The 19,292-nt window shown below is 42.0% G+C and overlaps 1 protein-coding gene across 5 annotated transcripts in view; it reads right to left on the reverse strand.

Moving 5' to 3' along the window:
• l1cama (L1 cell adhesion molecule, paralog a) overlaps positions 1–12,239 on the reverse strand; it is a 42,570-nt gene extending 30,331 nt beyond the window's left edge. For all 5 annotated transcript variants that reach the window (XM_023834197.2, XM_023834198.2, XM_023834196.2 and 2 more), the window contains exon 1: positions 12,082–12,239. The gene's annotated coding sequence lies outside the window, so the exon portion shown is untranslated. The remainder of the gene's footprint in view (positions 1–12,081) is intronic.
• Positions 12,240–19,292: the final 7,053 nt, after the last annotated feature.

Genomic DNA, 19,292 nt, shown 5'->3' on the forward strand with positions numbered 1-19,292 from the left:
TGCGGGAAGAATTTTATTCATTTCTATTCAAAGAAATTCCTATGTTGTTTGTTTGCAATGAATGTCATTTAAGCTGGCAAATAGAATAGAAAAGATTAGAATGGTACTGTACGAACCCCCTGGGCAAATTCTGCTTTCTCCTACCCCGTCCTGCTCTCAGTGAGACACCCACGAGAGCAAGCTTGGGGATCACAGTGAAGGGCAGCCAGCATGTGGCACCCATGGAGCTGGGGGCTGAAGGCTGTGCTCAAGGACCCATAGACATGTGACTAATCTGCTGAGGCTGGGCTTGATCCACCACCCATCCAGAGAGCCTGGACAGCCACACACGTAATTATACGTGTACTGAGATTGTACACTCCTCAAAAAAAATTAAAGGAACACTTTTTAATCAGAGTATAGCATCAAGTCAATTAAACTTCTGGGATATTGATCTGGTCAGTTAAGTAGCAGAGGGGGTTGTTAATCAGTTCCAGCTGCTTTGGTGTTAATGAAATTAACAACATTTGCACTAGAGGGGCAACATTGAGACGACCCCCAAACAGGAATGGTGTAACAGGTGGAGGCCACTGACATTTTTCCCTCCTCATCTTTTCTGACAGTTTTTTTCACTTATTTTTGCATTTAGCTCTGGTCATTGTCACTACTGGTAGCATGAGGTGATACCTGGACCCTACAGAGGTTGCACAGGTAATTCAACTTCTCCAGGATGGCGCATCTACACGCATCATTGCCAGAAGGTTTGCTATGTCTCCCAGCACAGTCTCAAGGGCATGGAGGAGAATCCAGGAGACAGGTAGTTACTCTAGGAAAGCTGGACAGGGCTGTAGAAGGTCCTTAACCCACCAGCAGGACCAGTATCTGCTCCTTTGCGCAAGGAGGAACAGCCTGGAACTGCCAAAGCCCCACAGAATGACCTCCAGCAGGCCACTGGTATGACTGTCTCTGAGCAAACAGACTTCATGAGGATGACCTAAAGGGCCTCCAGTGAGCCCAGTGCTCAATGCCCAGCACTGTGGAGCTCGATTGGCATCTTCCATAGAATACCAGAATTGGCAGGTCCACCACTGGTTTTTCATAGATGATAGCAGGTTCACCCTGAGCACATGTGACAGACGTGAAAGGGTCTGGTGAAGCCACGGAGAACTTTATGCTGCCTGTGACATTGTTCAGCATGACCAGTTTAGTGGTGGGTCAGTGATGGTCTGGGGAGGCATATCCATGGAGGGACACAATGCCCGGTCTCATGTGGTGAGAGTATGCAGGCAGTTCCTGGAGGATTAAGGAATTCATTGACTGGCCCCCATAACCTAAATCCAATAGAACACCCTCTGGGACATTATGTTTGGTCCATCCGACGCCGCCAGGTTGCACCTCAGATGGTCCTGGAGCTCAGTGATGCCCTGGTCCAGATCTGGGAGGAGATCCCCCAGCACACCATCCGGCGTCTCATTAGGAGCAGCCCCGACATTGTCAGGCATGCATACAAGCATGTGGGGGTCATATGAACTACTGAGTACGATTTTGAGTTGCTGCAATGAAATATCGGCAAAATGGACCAGCCTGCGGCATCATTTTTTCCACTTTGATCTTTGGGGTTTCTTTGAATTCAGCCCTCTGTAGGTTGATAATTTTCATTTCCATCAAATGATGTGGCATCCTTTCATTCCTAACACATTACCCAGTCCATATCAGTATAGATATCCAGCATGACTTTTCCCCATTGAGATCTGATGTGTTTTCAAAGTGTTCCTTTAATTTTTTGAGCAGTGTGTGTATGTCTATATATATATACTGTATATAGACACACACGAGTGGGTAAAGTGTACTTCATATGTGCATGATTGTACATAACTTTTAGCCTATGCTATCAATATACATTTGTTTTATGTAGACCTGCTAAGTCCTTTTCCTTGGGCACATAGTTATTGCCTTGCATATTGAACTGTTTATGTGTGTTTCCATTGGCTGCAGTGGTACCTGCAAGGCGCAGGTTGGCCAATAGCGTCCCGCGGGCCACACCCAGCCCACCTAGAAGAATATTTGGCCTCCTGAAAGAGGTTTTCCTTTTTAGTTTTCCTTTAAAAAAATTAAAGATAGTATCTCTATCTCAGAAAACCTATCAGGTGAGGATAAATGTTTATTAATATTATTAATTTTAAAAACATCATTTGTAAAAAAAAATAATATTCAAATAAAACCGTGGCTGAAACTCATTACAAACCCCACTGTATGGTTTGAGTCATGTGTCAAATGTATTATCTTTCCTTGTTATTATTACCAGATTACCAGTTTGTTTTTTTATATTCTTTAACATGAAATGCAAATGAAAGTATACGTATAAAAAATAAATCCTTTAGTTCATATAGCTGTAGCTGCTCATATTTATTTTCCTATGTACAATAAGTTTTGTCTTTTAATTCAACTATAGCACTGTAGCAAAAAGAACATCTGTGCCAAATGCAGTTTTGCTTTTACTGCAACACATGATTAATTGTTTTATTAATTAGATTGCAATGTTCTGGCCTGAAATTTTTTCTGGCTACGCCGAAGATTCTCTTAACAGGTGCAGTGGAAGCTGCGCTAGCAAGGAATTTACAGGCAAGTTGTTCTAGCTTAGCGAAGTTGGTTTTGTTCCCTGTCCAGTGCTAAACGCAGTTCACGCAGGTATACAGTGACATAATGTGAAGCTTTGGTGACAGAGACTAGTTTTTCAATGTAAGAAAAGAGGACACTATTGTTAAAAGATGAACCTACAATATGTATATAAATTTTTCTGAACTTGGATTATAATTCTTCCCATGGTTTTCAACTGCAATTCAAATCCAATTCAGATTCATAAATATTCAATGTTCAATTCAATTCTGTATGGTGCACAACCCTGGTACCTGACATTCAGTTATATTTTCTAGGTTGTGCTTTATTTAGTCACACATTTACTGCTTGGCACATGGAAATTCTTGAAATCCTCACTATTGACCTACAGACCACTAAATTAACTGTTCTTGCTCCATGCTGTTGTAAAACATTCAAAGAAAATAGGAATTATAAGTACATCTATTCAGCATCTGTAATTAACCCATGAGATCTCTGATATAGAACCTTGTTATCATCACTGTCAGAATGCAAATCAGGTTTTTCAGAGTATTAAGCACTCCACAATTCAGACACGCTGCCTCTTGTTCGCCGTCCAGAGACCCCCCTGTGCAGAGATCCATTAATGCGGACAAAAGGAACACTGAAGGCAGCTGGAGACACTTAAGTCAAACCATTTACCTCAGAAAATCCTGCTAATGTCAACTGAGTTACTCAGTGCAGAGACACTTGTTGCCGCACCTCTGTCTCCACATCACTGTCTAACAAATGGCAACACACACCATGTATAACCGCATGGATGTTACTGCTGTCTTCTCACTCTGGTCTTCAAAGCGGGAGATGGAAAGGCCAGTGTTTGTGTTGAAAGCATCAGCTCTCTGGACTACTCTGATAGCTCATTAGCTCTTGATGACTTGCTTGCATGCATGCAAGATACCAGAGAGAGACAAGCCTACGGTTTCGATGCAAGAATCACAAGGATATGATAATATGTGAGTAGATGTATCAATATGTTTCTGTGTATTCTCTGTGAGTTTGTGTGTGTCAGAGTGTGTCTGCACAGTGAGTACAAGCATAAGGTGCCAATGGTTCTCTCTCTGCCTGCCTACCTCCTTTCCCTTGTCTCCATGGCAACTCCTGACACCCGCAGCACATAGCAATATTTCTCCCCTCCCCCATCGCCTGTGTGCTGCTTGCTCTCCCGTTCTCTTCTAGCACATCTGTGCCTTCTACCTCTATTTTTCTATTTCTTGTTTTTCTAAATCTTATCCGTGATCGAAATTCGACCCTTTTGTTTTTTTTGAGATGGGTAAAACAAAAAAGCACGAGAGCCCCAAAGCACGAGAGCGCCGTGGTGATCGCACGGCTTCTTTTTTAGCTCACAGCCTCCTCATGTCAGCATACTGGTACCACCACTCCTATGCTGTGTTTGCATTATGCATTAGATACAGTAAAGAAATTATCACTTGAAACATGTGCGGACAGACACGCATAGCAAACACACCATTACTGGTGACAATGTTCACTGGGACACTGCTTGTCCGTATGCTATAAATCTCGCAGGCATAAGAGGGTCAGCCGGGCTTGTGGTGGGGGTCGGCCTCAGAGCTCCTCCCCTGCCTGGCCAGTCTCCATTAAAGCTCCACAGTGATATCCAGTGAATTTTCGACACATTTATCTCTCCGAGTTATATCAGTCATCATCTCACCAGGCAATAAGAAGGAAATATGAAACTCAAAAATTAACAAATAATATTACGGAAAATGTCATGAGTGTCGGCAGATCATAACATTAGTGAAGATATTCGCAGGCTGGGCAGGAACATGGGAAACGATCTGGCATCCAAGAGCGAAGACCAAAGACTAAACACAAATTTGATATGAATCAATAGTCTCGCCCATCTATACATCTGTCCATCTCAATCTTTGATGTGGGGACATATGCAGCATTTCTATCTGCCTCACAATATCGGGTGTTAATTATATTCAAAGCGGGTAAAAGGTGCCTCTCTTTGACCTGAGCAGTAATTCCTCCAGACGTTCTCCACAGAATGGAACAAACCATTTAACCATCTCCCCTGGATCAACCTCCCTCTCTCTCACCCACTCCATTTGCACCTCTCCTTCCCAAAGGTGGTGCAGCTACACACACACGCTCGTTTACCCCTCTCTTCCTCTCTGCTGTAGATCAGCTCTTGGAGTCTGAGAAGAAGGGTGGGGCCAGGTTTCCTACTGAGACAAGAGAAGATGGCGCATCACAGCCATAAACCCCGCCCTCTGCAGGGTAAATGTCACCCTGCTGACAGGGAACTAAGATGACTGCATACACCGTCCTACCTACATGCAAACACACTGGTATGACAAACGAGAAACAATCAACTTTTAATTTATTTTATTATTCTAATTAATAGCTGAAAATTGGTGACTTTTTCATGACTGTCTTTATAGCGTTGCTTTCACAAATCCCCAAGCAAAGCAGCAATTTGAATTTACACACACACACAAAAACACACTTACATCTCAAGGGGGAAATGTGTCAACACAGATGGCAGAAAGACTGAGGTAGCAGTGGATGGTTTCCCAAATCAGTTAAGGGGATTGGACTGGCTGAACATACATCTGATTGAATGAGTCTGTTTGATTTGAGGAGCAGTTTGCCTCTGTAATGCAATTTGTCCCAGGCAGGATAGCCTTCGTTCACATCCCACATCAACAAGTCTGACCCACTCAATACCCTGTTGGTGGGGATTAACCAAAGACTATGTGCTAGTGGTCCACAAATTCCTAGGTATATTGGATCATTATTGCAAATACTGGGGACTTTCGGAGAGGATTTGAGCTGATATGCATTGACAGACATCATATCATAGTTTTACACAAGCATGAAGCCAATTTAAAGAAGGTTTCAGACTACTGGCAATCTGTGCAGACCAGACTCACCAAATTCATCCCAAGAGCTTGGGTGCAAGAGGCGTACGCCAGTAAGTCTCAAAGAACCCAAGGGTATCACAGGATCTACAGGCAGCTCTTGCCAGAGTCAATGTGAAAGGGCAGGACTCAACCATAAGAAGGAGACAGAAATTTGTTCCACATGGGAGGTCAGAACACAATAAGTCTCTGCTCTCGAAAATTAATGTCAACGCACGATTGAAGTTTGCCAATATACATCAGCATGAAGTAAAGACACTTTGGAAACAATGTGTTGTGGACAGATTAGTCAAAGGCGGAGTTTGTTTGGACACAATTCCGGATGTCATATTGGGTGAAACAAAAATGGCATTTGAGAGTAAGAAGCTTGAAATGTCATAGAAGAACTTGAAAAAAGCCATACAAGAAACCCCGCCTTCACAGTTAAAGCAATTCTTCATGGAGGAATGGGCAAAAAAATCTCTACAGAAGAATTTATGAATCTGTAAATTAATTCATCACACAGACAGATAGATGATTTGAGCTTTTCTTTCACACCTGCAGCCAAACAGAAGCACTGTATTCCCGTAAATTTAAGGATGTATTTGGCCACTGTGCCTGTGATCAGAGAGCTGCCAGTTCGATTTCCAGGGTGAGCAGAGCCTAGAATAGAACCTGTGTGACCCGGTGTGTGTTTGCCTCAAAAACCAACAGAAGGACAAGTCAGAGGGTGAAATTCAGGATAACACTGGTAGCTCTCTCTCCGTCGTAAGATCCTCCTTAAAAGGGTAAAACTGCAGTGTGTACGTACACTGTTCCAGAATTTTGAAAAGCTTCATTAAAAGCGGCTTTTGAAGTTGGAATATTCTACCAGCCACAAGGTGCGAATCCACAGGCACAGATTCTGATCCCACTCCTTTGGTCCCAAAATCTATTTCTATCTCTTTCTTATGAGCAAATATGGTATAAAGTTGGCAAAATAAAAACAAGGCTTTACCATTTATATGAAACATATGCCTCCTAGCCATCTAACTAATTACACCATTTATCATGATGCCCAGATCTGTCTGCTATTCTCGTCAATGGCTTTCCCCATCTCTCATCGAAGTCAAGCTCTTTCTCTACCGGCTCCAAACACCTGTCTTGGTTTCTTATTTGCTCAGTCTCCCTTCTGCTATGTGGTTAGCTGCATTTTTTCCCTTTCTGTGTCATTAGTTGATCCCTCTCACCCATACATAGACACTCAGCCTATTCTGTATGGCTGGTCTTGAATAAATCACACCATTTTCAAGACAGTTCAAATTTCCATATTGTCTCAACCAGTGAACTAGCTGATTGTTAACGATAGTATTTCAAGCTGTACCAGTGTGGGTTAAAAAGTCACAGTGACAGATGGCAGAGGGGTAACAGAAATCAGAGCTCCTGAACTCATTCACTCAGTGAGCGCTGATTAGCTCAAACAGACCCCCCAATAGGAGAGCAAGACAGCAGTTTGTTGGGAGCAGCCAGCTTGTTGTTTAATGAGTGTAACATGCAGGCATACAGACCCAACAACACAGAGACAGACACACAGACCCAACAACACAGAGAGCCTGATGGACAGAGACAGACACACAGACCCAACAACACAGAGAACCTGATGGACAGAGACAGACACATAGACCCAACAACACAGAGAGCCTGATGGACAGAGACAGACACACAGACCCAACAACACAGAGAGCCTGATGGACAGAGACAGACACACAGACCCAACAACACAGAGAGCCTGATGGACAGAGACAGACACACAGACCCAACAACACAGAGAACCTGATGGACAGAGACAGACACACAGACCCAACAACACAGAGAGCCTGATGGACAGAGACAGACACATAGACCCAACAACACAGAGAGCCTGATGGACAGAGACAGACACACAGACCCAACAACACAGAGAGCCTGATGGACAGAGACAGACACACACCCAAAATCACAGAGAGTCCGATGGACAGAGACAGACTGCACTCTCTCTTCACCCATAATTAAGAAGCAGGTTTTCTGATCACCAGTATCAACTTAGAGGAACAAGGTGGCAGAGATGGTGGAGTGATACCACGACAATGACCACACCCAGAATATCCGAATAACAAAGGGGGAGGCATGTGACTCAGTGGGCTAAGCCTCTGTGCCTGTGATCGGAAGGTTGCTGATTCAAGCCCGGCTTTGCCACATTAGTCACGTCTGTGGGCCCTTGAGCACGACCCTCATCCCCTGGGCGGCACCGGCACCGTGGCAGGTGGCTGCCCGTTTCTTCCAAGCTTGCTCTCACCTACATGTGTGTCAAGAAGAGCAAGATGGGGGAGGCAGAAAGAGAATTCCCCTATGGGGAACTATGAAAGTGAAAGAATTCTCCAGTGGAAACTGTCTGCAGTTTCAGGATCCTCTGCCTTCAGATCTGAGTGGGGCTGATGTGGACAAAGGACACTGGATCAATCCTCATGAAAGCATGTTACTGCCTGTAGTCCCTGAGACAGTTAAGCCAGTGAAGGATATACAAGGTCACACTTACCAGCTTTAATTTATCAGCTGCAATACCACTGAAAGTGTCCTTACCAGCAGTTTTACAGTATAGTATAGTAGACAGAAGACTGCACTAAAATATCATTCATAAACAGGATATACCTCAATTGCTGCTGGAACTAAGCACAAAATATATCATTGGACACAAGGTACCCCAGGCTCAAGTTGTTCTAACTCTTGGTGTCTGATAGGTGAATTGGTGAATTTAGTATTCAGTAACAGAATACTGAATACTAAATTCAACAATACTGTAGGACCTTGTAACTCGAATGTCTCTTAATGCGACCAGCGGACGTCAAACAGGCCTGTCCAATTTTTTTCGATTTGTACCTCGACCGATATCCTGGTACTCAACCGCTCCTGCTAAAACTTTTATAGGTCGAGATGCGAACGGGTCAGTCAGAAAAACATCTAGCCACCCAAAAACTCGGAAGACGACAAAACAAAACAGACCTGATAAAACTTGCATGGCTCGAGGTGCGTCTCCCCTTCCAAACAATAACCTCACCATCCCTCTTCCTCTCCACCTGCCACTTCCAGTATGCCATCAGCTCACCTCAATACAGGTAAAGTGCACATATTGATTGTTAATGCTTTTTAATCATTAGGTAGGTAGATAGGTTTAAACAGACAATTCTTTGGGGGTATGGAGCAGATGAAAATCATTTATATTATTTCTTACGGAGAAATTCGACTTGGACCTTGACCAAATCGCAACTCGACCAGCCTTCTGGAACGAATTAAGTTCATGTTCCAAGGTACCACTGTAGTTCCTTCCCTAAGCCATTCACATCATTAATAGATAATTCTGGATAACAGCAATAGTACTTGCAGCAGCAATTTATGTGAATCATAATGTCATTTATTTCATTTTAATGGTCTTTCAGATGGGTGTAGTTACATTCCAATGCACTTGAACGACATGGTCAATCAAACATTTTTGTGCATAAATTGTGTAGCAGTCTCCAATCTAGATAAAACTGATATGAAACATGCCATCATCATTGGTTGGTCTTCCTATCTAAATGGGCACCATCCATTCATTTCTATGGAAAAAACCCGAATCCCAATCACGACATCCTTAACCCATCCTACCCATCCCTAACCTTAACCATAAGTAATCAACCCAAATACAAGACTTTTGGCATTTTTACTTTTTTGATTGCATTCACAGATTTTTTATAAAACTGAGGTTATCCAAATGGGGACCTCAAAAGATGTCCCCAAAAGTAGGGAAATGTCAGGTTTTACTACACTTTAGGGACAATTTGGTCTATGTGATCTATGCAAACCCACACACACCTGTCATCATATCTTTGTGGGTTCCGCTCATTCATTTATATGGGAAAATTGCTAATGCTAACTATGACAACCTCAACTCCTACCCAGTCCTAACCAAACTGGTCCCCATAAGGTAAAAAAAAATATTTATCACGTTGTGGGGACATATTCTCTGCCCTCCCACACTCACCTGTCAGTCAGCAAGTCAGTAAAACGGTAGCATCACGAACTCTCTTAAACTGTATGCTGTTTATAACACATACTGTACTGATCCCATCTCACTCACTTTTTAATTCATTCACAGAGCTCATCCTACCTCTCTCTCTCTCTCTGACAGTGTGATGGGCTGTGATGCACACCTCATAGTCACACATACATACAGGAAACCCGCATGCAGACACCATGTGACATATATCTTGCATAGTACTACTTGTGTTACACCTTAATCCGCTGTATTGCCCAAGCACAAAAGATACATACGTGTATACTTGTCAATAACACTCTCTTACTGTGTGGATCTGAAGTAGAGCACATTTCCTTTTGAGGTGGAAACATTTCAAGATGCTATCAGTTGGCATTCTCTCCCACACATACTTATTGCTACTATTGTGTCATTGGGTTGGTCACAACTATCATATAGCAGTAAAGAACTGAGTGGAAACTGGAGCACATCATTAAATGGAGAACAGTTCAAACACCAGGCCTGTAACGGTTCCTACCCTCTACCTACTGTGACCACACAAATACAGTGCAACATAATGAAGCACATATAGTTTTAATCCATGCATATTTCAATAGGGTGGTTTCACAATAACATTATACTTCTAAACTGATTAAAATCACTTAAACGCTAATCGGTCAGTAGATAGAGTGTGGCTACATTTGTTGTACATGAAAATGCTGTTTTGCTGTCCAACATCAGCTATAGGTAGATGAGGAACCCAACAAACCGACATGAACATCTCCATCGCAGCCCCACAGCTAATCATTTCTCTTTGTTGGCTTAGACCTCGCCTGCGGCCTTGCTGCAGGTCGCTGCATTGCACCAAGCCAGATTGAGGGGGGGCAGGTGGGCAGATGCTGGCAGACTGGCAAGCACAGTGGTGCCAGAGCAAATGGGGCTATATGCAGGCATGTCATATCATGCCCTGCACCCCTCACCCGCCTGTGTCACATTAACGAGCTGTTCCAGGCTACAGCAGCTAGCCTGAGGCTAAACGGTGAAGCGGATTGACAGCAGTGAAGGAACTGCCATGGGACATTGAAGGATGTCCTAACATATGCACAACCTTTCAACCCCCTTTCAATTTCCTCCCTTGCAGGGTGAGGGCATGGGATTCTTAGGAGTCAAGTGAACTAGGAATTTAAGAGCAAATTTTAAAAACTCAGTCCATTTTCTTGTTGTTTTTGAGAAGAGCCATTGACCTAAAGTCAGGCTTCCACATCGTATGTTACAGTATTCAAGACCAAAACTGATTCAGTCCAACAAGGAACTTCCATTAAATTTCCAAGACTTGCTAAATCCACAGAATTTCTCCTGAATAACTGCGAATGAGTTTTGGAAATTTGCTCTTCAATTATTTGTGCTCATTCAATCCACCTGTCTTTTATTCATGACTAAAAGTACAAATTGATGTCTTTAATTCTGTCTCGTGAAGACCCAGACAGGACATTCTGGAAGACATCAAATATGAACGCAAGAGGGGTATTTGAAGACTGAATTTCATTGTACAATAAACGCATGACCCCATTAGCTAATACCTATAATCTGGAAACGGGAAGATACCGTTTTATTCTGCACACCATTCCTATATTGTATGGTTCACAGTCCCAACGGGAACAATTTTCACACCTCCACTACTCTCCACACAGGACATGCTCTCTCTCCACAGCCTGGTTTCACCCTCTTTGCCTTCTGTGGGCATTTTATTCTGCAACAGCCCAACACATCCTGCTCTCACACACTTCTACAGACCAAGACGCTGGCATCCACACTAAAACCTCTTCCCATCCCATAAACCCGTTTAATACATATGCTCTCACAATCTATGGTGCTTTTGAGAAGAACTGAAAGGGCTGAAATGGAAGCAGGCAGTGAGGCTGGAAGAGAGAGAGAGCACATAAACAGGAAACAGACTGTATAGCTGGTCAGATATTAAAGGCCAGTGCTGTACAGAAAAGCCTTTTGTTTCACACCAAGAATGAATCCTGTTGCATGTCTCATACTCAAGATCAGAAAACCACATTCAGCATTCACATACAGCGTTATGATATAAAAAAATATAGTTTCTGAACGAGCATCTTAGAACACATTTAATTGTATATAAAACATTCAAATAGAAAAAAAATGTTTTAAGATTTTAATAATTACTGTAATTTGTAAATACTGTATACTTTTCAAATAACCCTTTTCTTCAGGAAAAGAGAGCTATTGTTTTTATTCAACCAGCAGATGAATCAATCAACGCAATCAAAGATACTACACCTCATCCACAGGTAATAAAGAAGACTCTACCCTTAAATGCACGTAATAAAATAGCACAATTCAATAATTGATGTAATATCCAGACACAAATACAGAAATGGAAAAAATATATATGTATGTAATATATATATATATGTATAATATATATATATATATGTATAATATATATATATATATATATATAGAGAGAGAGAGAGAGAGAGAGAGAGAGAGAGAGAGAAAGAGAAAGCATATGGTGTTTTGTCTTACCTTGCAGGCTAAACAGCGATGGTCTGCAATCAGCTCCCTCTCCAACCTCAGCAGCACCTTGAGTCTTCCTCCTGCTTCCCTGATTCTCCTTATTCTTCTTAGAGGAATAGATTGCAGCCTCTGTGCGATATTGATGGTGTACCAACAGAAAAACACGCCCTCTCTGAGCCGCTCTCGCTTCCTCCCTCCTTCACTCTGATTCGCTGATGGCCAGTGGTGACGTCACTCCTCTCTCCTGCTGCTCCTCATTACCTCTTGGCCCCACCCCTCCCAGCTCCCTCACCACCTTATTAGGACTCTGCAGACAGTATTTCTGCTTGACTGGAATAACACGATAAGCATCAGGTCTTGTTATTGCAGAACCTTCATGACGATCCAGCACACATTCATTTTTCTATCCATCATGCATATGCATACACATACACACACACACACACACACAGGTACAAATGTATTTTATAATGTGTGTGTTTGCATGCGCGTGTGTTTGTTCATGATGGATACAAACATGAATGCACGCTGCATCATCATAAATGTTCTGCAATATATACAAACATATTGACATGCGATATTTAACAAATCTGCAATTATTTTCTACTCAGATATTTCTGAAGTGTCAATTTTTTAGGCTCAGTCTTGTTCTTTACATTTTCACATAAATTGCTATTGTAGTCACTGGCTCCCAATGGGATGCTAGACACAAATGTTTGGTGCTTTATGTTATTGCAAAGGTATCACTAATTTAAAAGTACCCAATGAGACTGCTTGTCAATGAATTCTGTACTTCAGAATAGCTTTTGGGTTTTAATTTATTGCTGTGTGTTATGTGTGTGTGAATATATGTATGTGTGTATATGTGCGTATGTATATATATATATATATATATTTTTTTTTTTTTTTCTCTCTCTCTCACACACACACACTTACTTCTAAATATCAAGCCTCTTAAAAGTTCTCTCTAATATTAGACTTTTAGAACATATAATTTACAAAATATACTCCTGAGACCCCACCCATTCATTAATGTTCAATGTAGTGGACATTTTGTTTTTGAATCTATCTTTTCACTGATTTAAGGAAATATATGTATTCCTGTTGTACACTAAAGAGGACATGCTGTGAAATTAAAAACAAAAATACATTTGAAAAAATCTAAATAGTAAGATGTCTTATTTCCTCCAAAGACGAATAACCTACAATTGAAGGACACTTTTTTCCTTGGGACTCGGTAGGATATAGTTGCAGAAGTGCAAGTCATAAATGCATCTGCAAAATTGAATTTGGTAACTAGCAAATTAAGCTTTCAGCAGATTACTGAAGTTTTCTTTAGGGTGAGAGCATTGTTTCACTGCACAACGCCTTGTATTTGCAGGCAGTTGCAGTTAAGATATCCACTGACTAATGTTTACAAAAATGCAGAGGAAGCACGTGCTCATAGTGCAGTGAGAACGACATGGCTTTGTGGTGCATGCACTGGACTGGAGACCCACCAGCCTCACTGCTTCTCTCACCCTCGTCACAGATGCTCTGGTTCGGAGGACTGCTTGTGGATTAATTAGCAAAGAACAACAGTCTGTCCCAGATGTTCATAATGCATGGAGGAAGTGTCAGGCACTGGGTCAGATTCCCAGCATGCAGAACCGTGGCTGCAGTGGCTGCATGGCCGATGACCTCCTCCAGGTCCCTGTGAGACAAACAGTGTGTTCTCCTGGCCGCGGACGACGCACAGCTCTCGAGACACTAAAACCTGGCCAGCGGCCATTTCAGCTGAGAAATAAGCCTGGAAACAAAACAGGGAACTTCATTATTAAAAAAGGACATAAATAGACACTCAGGGAAGGAAAGGAAAAGCCCATGGGGTCTCCTGTGCACATATTAGGTGAGGACAGGAGTCTGTGTGAATATTCAGTGGTTCATAATTCTGCATCATCACTTAGAAAAAGATACAAAATACCTAATATTGGTTGATAGAGGGACATTGCCCTCACTCCAGAGTTGCATATCTTCCTCCACTGACTTGTGTCCTGCCTCCAGAGTTGCATATCTACCTCATTAGCAAGTTAAATTAAATTCCTGAGAAATGTAATCAGCCAGTGTCTCATTCCAGCCTTTTATTCCTCTTGTATTTCTTTGCTGTTAGTCTAACTCTCTTTCTATAGAGTGGTGTAATAGATATAATTCATTTACACCTGAAGGGAGTTTAGCATAGGCGGGTCGATCGGGATGCTACCGCAGTGCTCTCTCAGTGATGTTCCGTATCTCCCACCAGAACCTCTGCCGCTTTTGTCCTCTGCTTGCTTCCCATTGCATCTGCTCCAGGTCCATCTCCATTCAGCAGTCAAGCCTTTTATCTCATTTAACGTAGCTTAATGCTCCCCGATTAGTGCCTTCCTTTTTCCAAACCACACCCATCATAATCACAGCAATTTTTTTTCTCAACAAGCAGTCTCTCAGCTATGGATTTCATTGGTCTGCTGGTAACACTTTACTTGAGGGGGCATTAATACTTCAGTAGTAATTCAGTTACTACTGAAGTACAAATCATGAGCAAATAGAGTAGCTACTTCACATAAAAGATGAGTCGTATCAACGGTATTTCACTTGTGTTATTCGTGACTTGCTCCTTCAGTAGTTCACAAAGGTTTATAACATAAATAGTAACAAATATAATAACTGTTTAGGATTTTATATGGATCACAATTAATTGATGATGAACAAACATGAGTTTATGGTTAATTAATACATAAACAGCATAATACTGATTTTGCCCCTTCAAGTACAGCATGATAGGTGTGCCTTCCTTCCTTTCTGTTTTTTCATTCCGACAAGTAATTCCATTTAACAGTGACTCAGCATGGACTAATGGGAACACAGTTTGGACACATCTCAATAATAAATAAGGACAAAGGGCTGGAGCTGGAGAAGGGGGGGGGGGTGTTAGAGAAAGCGACAAAAAAACAAGGAGCAACTGGGGAGGGAAATGCGGAGGGGGGAGAAACATGAAGCAAAGGCAGCAAGCGAAGAGAGTGAGAAATGAAGAATAATAAACAAGAAGGGAAGAGCACAGAGTCAGGAAAGTGCTGACAGCAAGACGGAGCAAGGCAGAGCAAGACGGAGCAAGGCAGAGCAAGGCAGAGCAAGCCAGTCTCGGCGTGGGTCCACACGAAACGAGATGGAGCTCAGCAAGAGGCGAGAGAGGAGGGGAGACAGAGGGTGCCAGTGAACTAGGAACACCTCCACTAGGTATGGTTCTGAGCCTAGCTGAACATCACTGCACAAGACGATCCGATGTGCTGAACAGGGATCCAACCTGCAGGGCAGTGGGTGGTGCTGGGGGGGGATTAAATTAATAGACAAAAGTCTTTATTTGACCTTATGCCTGTGAAGGGAGGCTCTTGGACATCAGTGTGGTGGTAGGGGGGGCGATATGCATTTTTCAGACTGTGCTGAAAACAGTGAGGATGCAACAAAGCCAGAGGTGCTGAGAGAGAGAGAGAGAGAGAGAGACCCAAGCCTATTTTTATCCAACTGATGACATGAACTGCAATAGTGTTCTCAAGGAAGATATGAGGTCTGCCACATTCACAGGGCACTTACATGCAAATATAGCTGGATCGCATTTTCCCACCCAGAGCAGCAGAGGTGTTTAACCCCCCCCCCCCCCCGCATCCATAACCCAGGCAGTGTAAGACACAATGCAGCGTCAAGCACAATGAAATCACACAGTTCACTCCAGCATCAGATGCCCTTAGTGTCATTACACATGTGCTCACATGGGTGGAAGCCGGCATGTGGCCTGACGCCACTAATGAGTCATGCTTTGGCAAAGACATGCTCAGATAAAGTTTTAAATAAAAATTGATATGCATCATTGATAAATGAGCCCACAGTTTCCTCATCTATACAGAAGCATCTGCTCTAGCCAGCAAATGCTAAATAAATTAAACAGGCACCGTGCGGCTTTCAAAGCTGTTCAGAACTGCTGTACGGCATGATTATTTTCTGTAGGTACAATGACACTCCAAACAGACGCGATCCTGTCTACTGAATGATTCCAAGGCTGCCAGACAAGTTAACCAATTAGGAAACTGGTACATTTCTACATCTGCATTTCTGTTAAGCCCCACAGAAAGTGGAAGGGGCGGGGGGGGTGAACTGCGAGTCAGGCAGACAGAAAATAATGTTCTTATTTTATCACAATATATTTTGTGTCATTGCATTAACTCTTTTACTCCCTGCTTGTGAGCGTGTGGGTGGTAGTTGAGGCCTAGCCCACGTGTGGAGTCTTCAACGATAATTCAAAAGTATAATTTCAGACCACCTGGAAAGATTCCCCAGACTGATAAACATTCCCCTTTAACTCCTGAGAACTAAGGAATGTTATATATGCCGTCAGCTATCATGGTTAGCAAACTGATCTTTAACGTTTCTTTGGGTTTTAAAAACTTTATACAAACCAGGAAAAAGGCAGGCAGAGATCAAATACAGAGAACCCTGAATAAAACAGTTAACCACTTTCACAAACTATCATCGAAAATAAAATGATTAAACCAATTACACTAACTAAGCTTTGGCAGTCCCACTGCAGCCTGGTGCCAAAAGTATATTGAACCTCACTGCCCTTTGTCAGCTGTCTTCTCTGTCTCTAAAAGTCCTAATACATTGATTTACACAGGGAGCTCAAATGCATCCACAGTTTATTAAGCTAATAGCTCTCTGGCAGTTCTGCATCACTTCTGCTACATTACTGAATGAAGCTCAGGGAAGGTATTAAAAGTGTTCCCCGTGTCTACTTGTATTTTACATTATTCACCCGTTTTAAATCTTTTTCATTGGTAAAGCCCCCCTACCCCACAAAAATAAATGTAAGCAATTTGTATGGAAAATAGAAATTGCAACAATGTACTTTTGGAAGCCATGGATATAAACACTGCTAGTGACATTCTTCATTCAACAACTGTGCCTAATTATTGATTGGTTTTGTCAAATATGTACCCATTAGACACATTACCATAGTGCTCCTTAGAGGATATTTTACAGAATGCTAATTAAAAAATTAGTGAGGGTCAAACAAAGCAGCCTAACAATTTCTATCCTTTTTTCTATGCATTTCCAGTACAGTCGACCCTTCTGCATTATGACTTTTCCCATCGTAGTTTTTATATATTACAGAATTGGAATAAGAAATTAAACGAGAACGTTTGCCTAATCATCCAAAAGAGCATCTGTGAGGTCAGGCACTGATGTTGAACATGAAGGCCTGGCTCACATTCTCCGTTCTAGTTCATCGCAAAGGTGTTCCATGGGATTGTCAGGGCTCTGTGCAGGCAAGTCAAATTATTTCACACCAAACTCACCCAACCATGTCTTAATGGACCTTGCTTTGTGCATTGGGACACAGTCATGCTGGAACAGAAAAGGCCCTTCCCCAAATTGTGCCTACAAATTTGGAAGCATAGAATTGTCCAAAATGTCATGGTATGCATATCAAGACATATTGGACAACTGCATTTTACCTTTCTATCATTTTTGGGGTATTGGTTGATAGTGTGAAGGTGAAATTTAGAGAAGTGAAGAAAACAGCAGGAAACATCTGGTGATCGCCTGCAAGGGGCATCAGTCATAAAAGAATATAAATTGTCTGGCATTTTGTGCCTTGGGAGCTTCTCCCTTCTGCTGCATTCTGGGGGACCCCTATGCGCGTATACTTGGAATAAAACCAAACCTTTCCTACATACTGGTGTCAAGAGTTTTATTTTGTCTGTCTAGGTCTCTTAGTTTCTAGTGGTTGGTGATGGTGGGGATCTACCTAAATACAGGTAAACTAACAAACTCAATTTATAAATAAAATTTCTGAATCTGCATTTTTTTTCCCAGATTTGAATACTTTATATATTTTTAAGATTCATCATCTCATCCCATTGCCAGATAGTGGAAAGTTCACCCAAATCTGACTGTATAAGGTATCTGTCACTGCTACTAAAGATCATTGACATTTAAAAGTAAATTCAGGTTTCTGACTAAAATATCCCTCTTCATTTGGCTCTTAGTGTTCCATAGTCAGTCATTGTATGCTCTCCAGTTTAATTATGCATTTATATAATACATGTCTGCCTTAGAGCATATGATCACTCTACCATCGATGGTATTAAAACTCATGACCTTCTGGACACGGGACGAGATCCATATTCTGCTGAGCTAAGCACCACCTGATCACAGAACTAAGAATTACGTATTCTACCATCATATTCTGGGGACATTACCTACACACACAGATCAGCCAAAACCCTACGACCCAATAGCCTCTCCCATACAAAGCAAGTAATGTCAACAGTGGTCCACAGAACCACTGGCAACAGCGTGTTAGGCAGTCGAGACTCAATGCAAGATGTGCTATCCTGTCTGGTGTCAACCTTTGCTTCTTGCTTTTCCTTCTCTGGCCTTTTATGTCCCTAAATAGCAGACTTATCCTGAGGCACTGAACACCCTCGAATGCAAATACAGCTGGAATTTGTGACTTCAAGTATAGCGAACTGGATGGTATCGTGCTTTAAACCTTATGGAGTCTGAGGCCTATCGGCCATTGTTGAGGTAGTCTGACATGCCTTGACATTTATAGATATTTCACTTTAAAACATTTATCCCAAAGTGCTAAATATGGATTTATTCAGCACAAACTCAGTACCAATAACCTAAACCACACAAGTCTGTTCTCCCATGCTCTTAATGCAAAGAAGCACGTAGAGTGTTGAAGGCAAAAGACACTTGCGTACATTCTGCCACTGATTAAGCGCTTTTAATTGCATTTTTTGCTATGCATTCTGCAGGGCTGTATTTAGTCAGGTGGCTCAACATGGCCGAACAATATTGCAGTGGTCAGATAGCCAAATATGTAACAAAACCTTTTTATTATACATTTAGAAGTAAATCTTACAATCCACAACGCAGGTGAATAATTCATCGAATTATATCAAAATTATATACGACAAGAGTATATAGAAATATATTACCATTAGGCAGGATTCAAGTGACTTGTCAACACACCAGGTAGGTGAATCAATTAGACGTAATGACTGGTCCATTAAAATAATAATAATAATGAAAATTAGTTTAAAAATAAAAAAAAAAACGATGGAAGTAGGGTGCCCTCGCTAACCTAAGCAACAGAGAAAGTACCTTCACTGCAGTTAGAGTGGGACAGACAGTCACTC

The sequence above is a fragment of the Paramormyrops kingsleyae genome, chromosome 18 (genome assembly GCF_048594095.1).
Source record: "Paramormyrops kingsleyae isolate MSU_618 chromosome 18, PKINGS_0.4, whole genome shotgun sequence".
In the NCBI taxonomy this organism is placed as follows: domain Eukaryota; kingdom Metazoa; phylum Chordata; class Actinopteri; order Osteoglossiformes; family Mormyridae; genus Paramormyrops; species Paramormyrops kingsleyae.